The 12702-nt window shown below is 47.9% G+C and overlaps 1 pseudogene; it reads right to left on the reverse strand.

Annotated features, from left to right (window-relative positions):
• Positions 1-6851: 6851 nt before the first annotated feature.
• Positions 6852-7266, reverse strand: LOC116104734 (annotated as a pseudogene).
• Positions 7267-12702: the final 5436 nt, after the last annotated feature.

Here is a 12702-nt window from a genome sequence, read left to right on the forward strand (position 1 = left end):
AATTGGGAAGTAGTTGGTCACATCATTAATTGGTCACACCTCTCTTGTGCCAGGAGGCGCGTCTTGCCTGGCATGCATGCAGCTGCTGGGATCACTGGTAAGATTCCCTCCCATCGACCACGGTAATGCTTTCTGTCAGTACAAACACTAGCCAAAGGCTGGGAGCTTTTCAGCTCAGCCCAGCACCATTTCCCTGTCATACAACAAATGCGTGCATGGTGTCTTCAACATTACAGACATACTATCATTAAGTTGATAGCAACGGCGATAGCATGCGTCGTGAGGTGGCCTGGCAGGAAGACAACCCGCCTTCTGAGAATGGCTTTTCTATCCTTTCAGGTAGTTTCATTAACTGTGTGTGCTCACTCATATACGTGTGCATATGAAGAATGTGTGTACATGTGGAGGTCAGAGGTCACTATCAGGTGTCCTCAATTGCTTTCTGCCATTTTTGAGAGAGGTCTTTCACAGAACTTGGACCTCCATCATTAGTTAGACTGCTGCCAGCAAAGCCTGGGGGGCCTCCTGCTTCTCCTCAGTGCTGGGATTGCGGCAGACCGCAGCACCCGGCATCAGTATGGGTACAGGCGATCAAACTCAGTTACTCACACCTGCATGCAAAACACCTTTTGCACCGAGCCATCTATTCTGGTGGTCTCTGTGTGGGTGTTGATTATTGCGTAGCTTTCCTTGAGAGTCTAGATGGAGAGGCCAAAGAAGTGAATTAGCCAAGGCCCATGTACTGAGCAGAACCAGGGGCAGCCCTCACAGGGGCACTTCTGGAGCAGGCGTTACCTAAGGGTGACTGTATTGCCAAGAGGCCACTCCAGTGTGCCACATCTCCTCTAGGTACCTAGATGCCCCTAAGATACAGCCTTGGTTTGAGGCTCATGGGTTTACTTTCCAGTGAACCTTCTGGGAGGTGGTGGAGAGAGAGAGAGAGAGAGAGAGAGAGAGAGAGACAGAGACAGAGACAGAGAGACAGAGAGACAGACGGGCAGACAGACAGACAGACAGACAGCGACAGAGTATCCCAAAGAACCCTCATGGCTTCTCAGAAAGACTCTTGGGTAGAGAAAGACCCAGGGCCCTAGTGGGGAAAGGATGCAGGGAAGGGTGCGTGGCTGATAGGACAGTGTCAGGCTGGGCCTAGGCCCCAGAGAGGCCTGGGAAATGGTGATGGAAATATGACCAGGGGAAATATGGGGAAATAGTGTTCTCTCAGAGCAACCTGTATGGAGAGCTAGTATCGCTTATACATGCAGTTGTTGATGTCCACACTTGTGCCGTGAATGCCAAGTGGGCTGGTCATAGTAACAGCCCTGTGTGGGGCAGAGACAGACCCAATCAACCAGTGCCACCATCTTTCTACAGGACCCAGATCTGAGCAGGTAGCACCATGGCCTTAGGACTTGTATCTTAGGCAGCCGGCACCTCCAAGGACTCAGAGCTGGGAGGGTGGAGCCAGACTTGATTGGAGCCCTCCAGCTGACCTGAGATGCCTTGGGACTTTTCGTCTACTTTAGAAGTCTGGGGGGTTTAGAGAGATGACTCAGCGGCTAAGAGCACTGATAGCTCTTCCAAAGGTCCAGAGTTCAAACCCCAGCAACCATATGGTGGCTCACAACCATTCGTAATGAGATCTCATGCCCTCTTATGCTTTGTCTGAAAACAGCAACAGTGTATTTACATATAATAAATAAATAAATCTTTAAAAAAAAAAAGAAGAAGTCTGGGAATCCAAAGATAAATTCCAAGTGTTGACTCCCCATGGAATCAGGGTGATACCAAGGGAGGGATATGGTGGGGTTCTCTGCAGGTAGCTGTGATGGGGTCTGGACACAGTCCTGGGGTTGCTCCAGAAACCCAGGCTCTCTCCTCTACAGCCTCTTTCTCATGTGTGGTCTAATGTAAATGTCACAGCATCATTGTACACAACCCAGAAATACTTTACATGAGAGCAAGTGACCACAGTCCACATGCCATGGGTATCCACCCCTATGGTCTGGTTTAAGTGCATAGGGGACAGCTATATCCAGACTGTGTGCTCTTTGGGTCACCCATTTATTAACATGGCTTTCATATTGGATTGGAACGTGTTACCCTTTTGTCTGAGAGCTAGTGCAGTTTATTGAGGGTGGTGGTGAGGATGGATTAATGGCTGTCCTGAGGCCTGTGTATCAATTGTGGCTGGAGTACTGTTACCTGGTGCCACTATAGACATAGGTGTGTGCTCTGTACCCTCCTAGGATTCCACCAAATGCCTGAATACATGTTCCCATGGTGCTCGGCATGGCTGGTGGGACATCCTCTGCATCACAGGGTGAGCCTTCCCCCATCATCTCAGCTCCTTCCTGCCCCAGACGATTTGGAAAACCGATTAGGAAGGCCTTGTGAGGGGTACAGGCTCTGGGGAATCCCTACCCTAGCTAAGTTTCTCAGAGGATTTCGTTGCTATGGGAATGCTCCTTGCTGCCTGCCAGGGTGCTGGGTCTGAGACATGGTCCACAGGGTGTTGTGTACAGAGAATAGGACGTGGTTAATTCCGTTTGCTCACTAGAGGAGGGGGCAGTGGTGGGATCTAGGGCTCTGGTGGGCAGGCATGTCCCTGTCAGGTCCTGGACGTCCACCCTCCTCCCCCTCACTCAGAGCCATAGTCCGTGGTGTGGGCATGTTAAATCTAGAACTGATCTTCCTGCTTTAGCTGGAAATTGTGAACCCCTTTTTAAAAGATTAAATTTCTGGCTAGCATACAAAGAAATGAGCTTCATTGCTCTGGTCTCATGGATATCCATTTTCTGCTTTGCTTTTATGTGCCCACCTCTGTCCTCCTGGGACTCTTCTTTCCCTCCTTCTGGTGTCCCTCCCCTGTCTGCGGCCATATCACATGTCTTCCTTTAGCCTCCCGTCTCTCTCCCCTCCTTTAAGATTTCTTTCTCTACTCTTGGAGTTTTTTCTATATTCGTGTCAGTTTATCTGTCTGCCTGCCTATCATCCATCCATCCACCTACCTACCTAACCTCGCTCTCTCCCTCCCTCCCTCCCTCCATCTAAACAGATGTACATTTAAATCATTTTTTACAGAGTGAAGTTTCTCATCTGGCCACCAGATGTCAGCATAATCCCTCTTAAAAATAAATGTGCCGCAGGGCTAGTTGATAGAGAGCAGTGATGGCTGGAGCTTGTTCTCTTAGGAAGCAGGAAGAGGCTGGAGCTCATGCGCACCCTGCCCCTGGGTTCTGGGAAGCTCCGAAGGGTCCTCAGGCCACCTGCCTTGCAGTTGTGCCAAGCTCTGGGCACCTGCCATGCTGGCACTGAGCAGAAGCAACTGTGAAGGTGAGAGTGAAGAGTCTGACGCAGGAGCCCCGCCCCCTGACGCAGGAACCCCTCCCCCGCTTTTCCCAATGTACATATTCCTCACTGCCCTCTGTCACCTGCTTCCATAAATACTAGGAGGTCCCCTCTCCCCCTCCCCCCGCCATGTCTACCACAGCTTTGGCTCACCTTGTCCACCTTAAGCTAGAGACAAGGGGTAACAGACTGTGGGAATGGGCACGGGGTCCCTGCCCAGCATGGGGTTCCTGCCTGGATCACTGGGGATGTCAGCACTGGAGTGAGAGAGGCGGGTAGGCCTCACAGGCAATCCTCATATTCCTGTTAGGTTTGGTCCTAGATTGTTCTTTATTGCTCTCAGCACATTTTCATACAGCTTAACAGGAAGCACGTGAGTCCGCTGACTATGACAGTATTGTATAAGTGCCCACAAGACTCACCTGGCAATGGTGGGCTATGCTGTCCCAGGCCCGGGGTGGGGAGGGCAGCGGGATGACTAAATGGCCAGAGTATGCAGCAACCAGAACTGGCTTCAAACCCTGGCCTGCTGGCTGATCTCTAGAAAGTTCGTCAGCCGCTCCTTTATGCCTCTCTAAAGCAGCCACGGTAGTGAGTCTGAGCGCAGTCATACGCTTGAGTGGGGGAAGGAGCGGTGTGTAGGAGAGAGAGTCCAAGCAGGGTGAAGCAGAGAGTAATCACACTGCCGCTGGCTGCTCCGAGGGTGCTCAGGGGCTCCATGTACAAATCTCCCGGATCTGAGTACACTTTACGGGAATAAAGAGCACACTTGCCCAGCGATGAGCTGGCTCTGAACTTGAGGTCTCAGGGGCTGTAGAAGGGAGTTGGGTCACAGCACCTATTCTGGGAACACCCCACCATCGAGTCCAGTTCCTACCCCAGGTGTCGGCCTTTGGGGATGGAAAGCCTTGCGGGGTCTGTGCTCGTGCAAGAATATGAAGCCCGAGTGGTACAGGCTTCCTGGGCCGGCCATCTGCCCTGGGCTCTCTACAGCCCCTGGCTACCTGGAACAGTTAGTTGGAGGGAGGCACAGGGAAGCCTGCCTCCTCCTCTCCTAGAGCAGTGAACCGAGCTCTCTGATATGAATGCCAAATCAAAACCTGAAATAGCACCTAAGCTGAGGATGAGGTATTTTAGGAATAATATAATCACACCAAAAAAAAAAAAATCCAAATGCATTTTCTCTCTTGCCTCTCTCCTTAGCTTCACCGTTTCAGACTTACAGAGTGTTTTGGGTTTATTTTGATTTACTTTTTTTTGTTCTGGTTTTGAGGAAGGGAAATTTTTACATTAAAATCTCAGGCAGTGTCTTCTCTCCTCCTTTGGTGACAATGAGGCGCTGTTCTCTGGGAAGAGAGCTTTGTCCTTCCAGCTCCTGCAGCATTGTCCTTGTGGCTGAGCTGCAAGCAGCCATTAGACTTCCCCATTGGGAGCCTGGGCTGAGCTGGGGTAGGACAGGAAGCCCTGCTGGGTGACTGTGAGCAGTAGTGTTAGGATAGCTGCCCCTGGCCAGGGTCCCTGGGTGGTGGTTAACAGGAGCCAGGTCACCTTAGAAAGGGGGGATCTGTGGGACGACAAAGCTAGAGCCAGTCTGTCCGAGTGACCCCAGAGCCAGTCTGTCCGAGTGACCCAGAGCCAGTCTGTCCGAGTGACCTTAGAGGGGGTAAGGCTCGGGCAGTGTAGGTAGAAGAAGTGTGGAGCAAGCAGGCCAAGTGTGTCTCTTCCCTCTGAAAAGGTGAAGCGTCTGGAACCTTCTCTCAGGTCTTAACTACGGCTTGCTTATTTGCAGTTCCACAGGAACATGCATGTCTCTCAGGCTGGCTTTCCCTCTAGGGTACTGGATGTCTGAATGCTGTCATCTCAGAGTTTTATGGAAACGCTGACTTTAGGCACAGTTTAAAAAACAAGACCTCAAACATTTCATGGTCATTTTCTGGAGACCCATGGGAACATGATGAATACTCATCTTAATTATTGAAAATTCAATGTCATACATAACTAAAACTGTAAGGGTAAAAAATTTATTCCTCCTCGGGAGTCCTGTTTGGCAGTCTCTTGGGGGAACTTCCCCTGTGCACCTCCAGAAATACTAAATTTGTAAACATTTTTCAAAAAAATGCAGCATGAGGAACTAAGTGAACTCAATATACAGTCATTTTGTTTTCATAATCCCTAAATGGGAAGTGGGTCGAGATGGTTTCCTGTTGAAGGACTACACTTCCCAGCTTCCCTTGCAGACTATGGAGGTCATACACTTCCCAGCATCCCTGTGGACTATGGAGGCCATTTCTGCCCATTTCTGCTCCTGTGAGGCTGTGTTTCATCAACCCCCTTAGGCATTTTGGCTGTTGTGGGTGACAAAATGCTCCCTAGCTGTGAATAAACATGGTCCTACCTAAAATCAGACCATACCTCTCTTTGTGAGTTCCTTTTTAAAATAGTCTAACATGTGGTGCTGATCTGAGGCTACTAGTGAGGCAAGACCCCCGTGGACCAATCTCCCTGGCTCTCACATGCCACCCGGTAGGGCTACCGTTTCTCTGAGTCAGCCTTTTCTTCTCACTCTCTGTCTCTGCCCTTTCTCCCTCACCGAGCTGCCCTCATAGGTCTGATCTAGGTGAGAAGCTGCTGCATTCATCCACCATGCTTCTTCGTGCAACATAGCAAAATGCCGGGGACAAGGTATTCCGTTGGACCTAAAATGGAGGTGCCCTAGTCAGGTTCAGAGTTCAACGGAGGTGCCCTAGGTAAGTTCAGAGTTCATTGGAGCTTAGCTCACTGGAGTTTTCCTAAGACCCACTTGGTCGAAGACATTGGAGACTCTTCACTGGCTACGAGATTACTCATTCAGCTGAAAGCTCTGGCAGTCTTCTACTGACCCCAAGGCTCCTTAGCCCCAGGACTGGATAGGTTGGGGAAAGCCATTATGTTACAGCTTCATTTTTGCCCTTTCCAACTGTATCAATAACACAACTGCACATTGTCCTTGGTCCTGGGTCTAAATTTTATATACCAAAAGACACTTCTTTGGCCTGTTTGAGAGCTAAGTTAAAGAAGCTAAGTCAAATTTAGGAGACTTGAGACTGTTGCCTTCATCTTTCTGTGCAAATATGGCTCTGTATACATTAAATAAATGGCCTCTGCTGGTCCAGATTTGAACTTTTGATTTCTAATACCTGAATGGATGTAGGTAACTCCGTAAGGCAGAATGACAGTGTGGTCCAGGGCCCCCTCCCATATATAACTCACAGCTGATTTTACTCTTTCTCAAGACTCTGGGTTACACCAATACCCACAACCAGAACGCTCACCATTTCTGTTGGGCCTACAAACTTGTGTCTTCGTAGAACTCTCTTGCCTTATGTTTTGGCCTACTTCTGTGTCTGTCTTTCCAAATCTGGAAAATCTTGCTTGTATTTTTGGTTTTTGTTTGTTTGTACTTATTTCAATTTTTTTTTCTTTGAAGGGAGTGAATTTCCTGGAGTGGGGAATTGAATGCTTTATAGACAAGAAAAGCAACCTGCACTAGAACTGCCATCCTCTTCCTCTTCCTCATCATCTTCTTCCTCTTCCTTTTCTTGCTTCTCCCTGGCAGCCTTGGCCACCCCTTTTCCTACTGCATCAGGCTTTCCTTTAGCTCTGTCGGCAGTGATATCCTCTTCCGATCTTACCTTCAGCTTGGCAGCCTTCTTCTCATAGGGCTGCTTGTTATCTGGAGCAGTACTGTTCCACATGGCTCCCAGTTTCCTTGCAACATCTCTGGTGGACCAGACAGGATGTTCTCCTTTGATTTTTGGGCAGTCCTCAGAACAGAACAAGAAGAAGGTGAAAGGAGGCCTCCTGGGGTGCATTAGGGCCCTCGTTCATTTTGGTTTCCCCTTGGGCGGGGGGGTTGTAGGTGTTCATGTCTCTCATAAGGAGCCTTTACCATGCCTTCAGATTTCTCTCTTCCTCCTCTCTGAGCACGTCTCACAGAACTCCGAGGAGCTGGCAGAAGTGCGCCATGCTCCCTCTTGTCCTGCACAAAGCTACATATGAAGACACTTTGCCTGTCCACTTCTTATCATCTCCTGTGCCCATGCTTAGTTAATTTCCTCTGCAGAGTCACCCAGTGCCTCTCCAGCCTCCGCTTACCCTGCCCGTCTCTGTGGAGCTCAAAGGCTGTGAGAGTAGAAGCCATATGCAATCTCCTTTCTCTCCACTCTGTAACATCCTGAATTTCTCAAACAACAGCGAGGCAAATAGCTGTTACTCTGCCCTCAGTGTTTCCCAGACTGCCATATAGGGATGCTGTGAACAGAGGAGCCTGGCATAGGGATGCTGTGAACAGAGGAGCCTGGCACATAAGCCTGACTGGTGTGGAACCTGCATGCTAGGTCAGTCAGCCATGCCCCTTACCCTGGCACTCAGTTCCTCCTCCCAGCAAAAGCTAATTTCAGTCTATGCCCTAACCACCCATGTTCTCTCATTAAAGGAGGACGCCTGATACCCTGTCATCAAACTCCCAGCTTTGGGAAGTTGTTCAGAATATCCAAGTGGTGCCCTTGACAGTTGGTTTTGTATCTGTAGAGTCAACAATAGTTCTATTAGTGGTATCCCAAGCTTCTAGATTCTTCAGGAGGAGGTGACTTAGATGAGGGTGGCTCTTTCCAACCTGGGCTCACCCGTGGTGCTTTGGGAGTAAAATCAAGTCTCCATCCAGACAGAGAACTCCAGGGCCAGTGCCTGCACTCTCACCTTGAAGCCTACAAGGAGGACACAGGCTTTGACACTGATGCTTGTGGGTATTTTCTAAGAAATTCCAAAGGCCAAATGCTCATTTAATTTGGTTATCTTGCTTTACAAATGGTATCTCTAAACATCCAGTTTATTTTTAAATAGAATGATGTTAAGAAACATACTTACTGCTGTCATTATGTGGTGACCTAGAGATCTGCCCATCCGCAGAAGGAGTAAAGAGCTGGCTCTGGCCTTCTTTGTTCATTCAGTCTGTGGTGTAAATTATTTATGACAGATTTGACATGACTGACTGCTTCCCTCTTTCATCTGTTGGTTGAGTGTATGGAATGAAAATGAAAGAGACTTTTAAAAGGTTCTGTTAATGGGGTTAATTTTAGAAAACTTTGTAAAGTAAATCATTTACTCCTGACAAGGCAGCCACTGACTCGGGCAGTCACTGAGGGTGTACTAGAGTCTTATAGGGAGGTACCTGCTGAGAAGCAAGGCAGTCACTGGCTCCAGGAGTATAATTTTCAATTGCAAATTGAAGATCATTTCTTTTGGGGGACTACAACTTAGAATTAAATTGTCTTTTTACTCAGCCTGACAATCTAATCTGACTATATAACCTTGGAATACTGGTACAGCAATTTAATGTTAACAAAATATGTATTGTCATGTTTTCAAATACTAGATATGGTCATTTAAGATAACCGTCTAAATAGAAAAAATAGCTTATCAAATTATTTCTAACTAAACTGGTTTTGCTCATTAAATAATAACCAGTGGCATTAATATTTGAAACAAATATACAAAATTCACTGTACCTGGGAGCAAGGACTACCACTCGATATTTAATGTTATATTGTATTGACTCATGTTAACCTGATGTAAATTTTTCTTCATATAACTCTGTTGAACACAAAGTTGCACTATTACTACCCCTGTGTTATGTTCTGGATCCTTTGCCAATGGTGAAGTTTTGTCATGGGCCCTTGGACAGACCCTCTTTGAGACATTCTGACTGCTGCTACCCTTCTGTTGGCCTTGAAACAATTACCACGAGATTAACACCCCTGGACTCCTAAAATCAGTTTAGATGACCTCTAAAAAGGGACTTACGGGCCATGGGCCATCCAGCGCACCCCTCTTTTTGCCAGTCTAGATGTTGTTTTGGAATTCAGAACTAAAGCAGCTCGGCTGAAGCCTTCTTGGCATCAGTTAACCTGTGTCCTACCAGCTCAGACCAGCTTCCTGTCCTTCAGGACCAGCTGCAGTACTCCACAGTTACAGAGGACTCCATCTGGCGGCTACTAAGAATGGGACCTGTGCCCTCCAGCAATGCTGCTTCCACTCCAGCAAGTCATAGCTTGTTTAAAGGGGCCTAGAGGCAGGGACTGGACAAAAGTTCAACCATAAACCTCCTACGTATGCGCTTCTGGTTCCCTTCCACTCTACTTTCTTCCACTAACCACTTTCCCTCCTTATTCTCCTCATACCTGTTTTAGCCCTGTCTTTTTATGTGTTTCACTCACTGAATTTCACCCTATACCCAATCAAAATGCTCTACACAAACTTCCCAATGGCTCTCACCCTACCACAGCTCCATTTGTTCCCATTACATCAGCAAAAAGACTTTTTGGGATGCTGTGGGTAAACTCTGGCCAAAAGGAACCTTCCTCCCATTCACCCAGGCCAGATCCAGTTCTTTGCATCAGTCCTCTGTCTTCCCCTGTCTCCTTCCTTTGATGCTTTCTAGCTCCCTACTGCTTCTGCTAGGTCATTCTGGTGCAGCAGTCCAGGCAATGAGACCGGCCACTGCCACCCCATCAACTCTATGTCAACTTTCTCCCATTTCTGCTCCTTCCCCTCCCTCAACCTTCCAGAGAAATCTCTCAGTTTAACTCTGTAGCTAAATCATCTGCTCACAGCATTCTAATAATCACTGCCAAGCCTCTTCAGAAATACAGGACAGCAATTGCCTGATCAGTCACAGCTGATCAAGCTCTTCTGCTGATCCCCTCTGATAAAGACCCTCAGCAGTAAACAGTTATAACTCTCTGCCCTATATTTTTATACCTCGTCAGAATTAGGAGCGATAGTTTCCTGCTGAAGGACTACACTTCCCAGCTTCCCTTGCAGACTATGAAGGACTACACTTCCCAGCTTCCCTTGCGGACTGTGGAGGTCATTTCCACCCCACAAGAGGCTGCATTTAATCTTCTCTGTAGGCATTCTAGCCATCTGTACACGTGACGACATGTGACAAAATACTCCCTTGCTGTGAATAAACGTGGTCCTGAGTAAGGTCAGACCAAATCTCTCTTTCTTTCCATCTTCTCTCTCTCTACAGCTGCTTTAAAAAATGTAACAAATTAAAGCCATAGAGCCAAGCTCCCTGCAAATGGTTAGTTAACTATATGACCGCCCCCCCCCCCCAGTGTCACATGTAGGTGCATGCTTGAGGTAGAGGCAAGAATTGGTACTCGCAGAAGCATAGGCACAGGTGTGCACACACACAAGATTGCAGAGGTCTGGGACTCAGTAGGTTGTCAAACCAGACGACTTCTCTCACATGCTGGAAGAAGAGAACTCATTCCTACAAGTTGTGCTTTGACCCTTCACATGTGCTAGAGCATGCATGTCCCTCCCAATAAAGAAATTTTAAAAATGTAAAATAAAAATCACTAAAAAGAGATTCAGTTTATCCTTGGCTATTTAGAAAGTTTGAGACTAGCCTGGGCTACATAAGACCCTTCCACAATGGCAATTGCTTAAAGGTGAGAACCAGCAGGTGTCAGTTACTAGATGGCGAATGAACAGCCTGTGGGGACCTACGCAGTAGAATACAGCTTTGCTATAAACTTGAATGAAGTGTTACCAATGTGAATGAATGGAAACTATATAACAAGAGATGTCAATCTTATGGAACTGCCAGTCATATAGCTGTTTACAAAAAATGACATGAGTTGGGAAACCAGCAGAGACAAGAAGTTCATTCATGGCTGCTCAGGGTTGGAGGGAGGAGATGGCAGCCGTAGTGGTTAACTGGCATGGGCATTCTCTTAGTGATTATGAAATGTTCTAAAATTGATGGTGGTGATGGTCATACATATCTGTGAAGATATTAAACATAAAGCTAAAAACTAAAGTATGGAAAACGTAAAAGTATTTATGATAAAAGACTATGTACTTTAAATAAACAGATCAGTGGCATATGAATTCAATTTCAGGGACACTGTTGAAAAGGAAATAAAAAGACTGTAGATTGGAGAACCTGAAAGGGCCTCTGGGACAGTGGACCATGGGTAAGGCATGAAGGGATTAAAGAACCAAGAACTTTTACTCCAAATAGAGAAACTACCTAGAAGCCACGGTAAAACAGTAAACATTTTAAATGTATGGTTGAAGCCCTAGGGCAGAAGCGGCAAGAATGTCCCCATGGGCATGGTCACACAGGCCTGTATACCCTGGAAACCATGGGCGTCTCTGGGCAGGTGGCTGTTTTGGCAGTCTTGGTGGCAGCAGGGGTTGGGCATGTCTGGACTTGCTAGTGTTTTGGCCTCATTGACTAGAAAGCTGGGCTGTGACATCCGCACCTACACAGGGTTCCCTCACCCATGTGCTGGAGTGAGACTATCCCTACCCTGCCGCTTTCTCCACAGCCCTAAGCCAGAATTCTTGCTGAAAGCTGTTCTTGGTAAAAGTACATTCTAGTGATCTGTCTACTGATAAAAAGAGGGGAGGAAACGAGACCATGGACAAGAAGACCAAGATGGAGTTCTAGCCCAGCTCTGAGCCTGTGCCAGTTTGAGTTATGCTAGCAGCTTAGCCCAAGAGCCACAGGTGAGAAATTACATCATCCCAGAAAGATGTAGTCCCTACCCTGTCGGGAGTTGGGGACAGTGTGCTTCATGGCTTTCCCAGGGATTGAACCCAGCTGTAGATGAGCACAGTCTCAAATCACAAAACCCAAGAGGAGCGGACTTGCCAGGAGTGATGGTCCCCATGGGATCAAATGGGAGGGCAATGCAGGATGTCACAGGACAGGGAGGGGCTTGAAGGGAAATGCAATGAAAGGTTGCCTGCCAGGATGAGGAGACTGAGTGGGGCCATCTCCCGGAACCGGACAGGAATTGCAGACCTTGAAGCTCATGGATAGGGATGATGGCCCAGCTGGTGATGAGCAGGAAGGCTGGAATGTGTCAATCAGCTCCCAAGTCCTTGTTCTCCATGTGAGCTATCAGCTGAGGTGCAGAATGCTAGTGGCAGCCTGGGCACTGACCGCCTGGTTCCATTCTTCTGTGGCAACCACGGAGGGACAGTCATAGCACACTGTCAAATGTCTCTAGACTCCAAACTCACGCCTGCTGATGGCTGAGAGGCCTGTCTTGAGGGGCTCTACCCTGCTAGGTGCCCCAATATGTTCAATGGTTGATTCTTAATTCTACCCTAATGCCGGCTCCTTGCTGGCGGGTCCAGGCGAGAGGAGAAAGGTCTGGTCCCACCGGGATCTCTCTGGGGCTGGGCAGTTGGCAAATGTGGATGGCTCAAAAGAAACACACTGAGCAGGAGTCTTGCTGAAGCAGGAACTCAACTTTATGGCATCAGCCTCTCTGATATAAGTTCAGA

The sequence above is a fragment of the Mastomys coucha genome, unplaced genomic scaffold (assembly GCF_008632895.1).
Source record: "Mastomys coucha isolate ucsf_1 unplaced genomic scaffold, UCSF_Mcou_1 pScaffold22, whole genome shotgun sequence".
Lineage (NCBI taxonomy): Eukaryota > Metazoa > Chordata > Mammalia > Rodentia > Muridae > Mastomys > Mastomys coucha.